This window comes from Myotis davidii, unplaced genomic scaffold (assembly GCF_000327345.1).
Source record: "Myotis davidii unplaced genomic scaffold, ASM32734v1 scaffold1889, whole genome shotgun sequence".
Lineage (NCBI taxonomy): Eukaryota > Metazoa > Chordata > Mammalia > Chiroptera > Vespertilionidae > Myotis > Myotis davidii.
The window spans coordinates 217,920-220,229 of record NW_006300207.1 but is presented as its reverse complement, the minus strand read 5'-3'; positions in this window follow the sequence as shown (position 1 = coordinate 220,229).

Here is a 2,310-nt window from a genome sequence, read left to right as displayed (position 1 = left end):
GGAAAGGTAAAGGAATAGAATGAATGGGGGCATGGCCACAATTCAGTATAGAGGAAGTCGAAACAGAATGAGTGTATAAGAAGAAAACTAAAAAACAAAACAAAAAACTCAATAAAATAATAAAAAATAAATTACTTAAAAATATAATTAAAACATGAAATTACACCTAATTTAATAACAGAGAAACATGCACATTGACCATACCTTTGCTAAGCCCCAAAGCCATGCCCAAAAGCCAATAAGAGCAACTATATGCAAAATAACCAACCAAGATGGCGGCCGGCAGCCATGGAGCTGGAGCAAGCAAGAGGCTTGGTTGCCCCAGTGATGGAGGAAGCCAAGCTTCCCACCTGCCCTGGCCGGCTGTGGCCTCTGCTAAAGGCAACAAAGTTTCAATTATAGAAGATAAATAAATCCCAGATACCTGCTTCCAGCAAGCCTCCACTGGGAGCTTGGGTGGGTGGGGGCCATGGCAGCCTGCCAACAGCCATCAACCCCTCACCCAGGCTGGCCACACCCTCATGGGGTGAGTGTCCCTGCTGGGGGTCTTGGCCAGCCTGAAAACAGCCATCAGCCACTCACTCAGGCTGGCCAGGCACCCCAGCAGAACCCCCCTGCCTGAAGGGCATGTGGCCAACCTGAAAACAGCCCTCAGCCCCTCACCCAGGCTGACCAGGCACCCCAGCGGGACCCCTACCCCAATCCGGGACACCCTTCAGGGCAAACCAGACAGTCCCCACCCATGCACAGGCATATATAATAAAAGTGTAATATGAAAATTGACCCTAACAGCAGAATGACTGGCAGTGATCGGTCACTATGACACACACTGACCACCAAGGGGCAGATGCTGAATGCAGGAGCTACACCCTGGTAGTCAGTGTGCTCCCACAAGGGGAGCTCTGCTCAGCCACAAGCCAGGCTGATGGCTGCCAGCACAGCAGTGATGGCGGGAGCCTCTCCCGCCTCCTCAGCAGCGCTAAGGATGTCCAACTGCAGCTTAGGCCTGGTCCCCACTTGCAAGTGGACATGCCCCAAGGGCTCATGGCTCCTGGTCCACCAGAGGAATATTTGATTGCCAGCTTAGTCCTGTTCCCTCAGGGAGTGGGCCCAAGGGGTCCCAGACTGCAAGAGGGCACAGGCTGGGCTGAGGGACCCCCCCTGAGAGCACAAATTTTTGTGCACCGGGCCTCTAGTATATAATTTTCTTATATAATGTATATAGGAAAAAAATTCCCCTTTCTTTAATGTATCTATTTATATATATAATCATCTGTTTTGGGGAAAGGAGAATAGAGAGCTGATATGCCTTAATTTGGTGAGTAAAACTAATTAAGCTGTTAGTAGAAGAGAGCAAGGAAGGAGGGAAAAACAAAAGCATAAAATGAAAACAAACAACAAAAAACACCAAGATGGTGGCATAGGTAAACACCAGAAATCGCTGCCTCCCACAACAAATTCAAAAATACAACTAAAAGAAAAAATGGACATCATCCAGAAACAAAGGAAGGCTGTCTGAGTAGAAACTCTAGAACTTGAAGGAAAGAGAAAAGCACACTGAGACTCAGCGGAGGGGTGGAAGTGCAAAGGTATGGAGGCGCACACATCAAGGGCTGGCAACTGAGGACATGGCTGTCTTTTTGAATCAGGAGGGAGTCACAAGACCCGACTGCTCTGAACTCCAGTTCAGGGTGAGCCTCTGGGGACCCAGACTCATACAGGGAGAAAGTGGACTGTCTGGCAGCGGGCAGAACTCGGAACTTGAGGGTGGCTTTCTCTCAAAGGCACTTGCAGCGATTCCCGGGACACTGAGATGCAGGCCCTTTAGGACAGGGGTGAGGATCAGCCATAGCTGCTTGCTCCACCTTGTTGATTCCCTGAGACCTCGCCCCACCCAAGCTGCGGCAGAGGTTTTTGCATATGAATGCCCTGGCCCTTTCCAATCTGAAAATTAACTAACAAACTGCAGCTGGACCAGACAGACCCAGAACTTCCAAGAGAAGGCCCAAGGCCCCATAGCAGCTTGCATTGCTTCACAGTTGGGCCTCATTTGGCCACCTCCAAACCCCAAACAAGGAAAGGGAATCTTCAGATCTCTGCGTAGCTCCTGCTGGGTAGCCTCAGGAAGAGGGTAAATTAGCACCTCCTTAGATCCAAGAGCCCATGTACCCAGTGGTCAGAGTGGGACCATCCAGATTACAGCTCCTCAGATCCATAAGGGACACACTCAGGGGGCAGGCTCAGTGAGCACCAAAGCCCCACTGAAGCAAGTCTTGCCCCAGAAGGGTGTCTTCAGCACAGAAGTTAGCT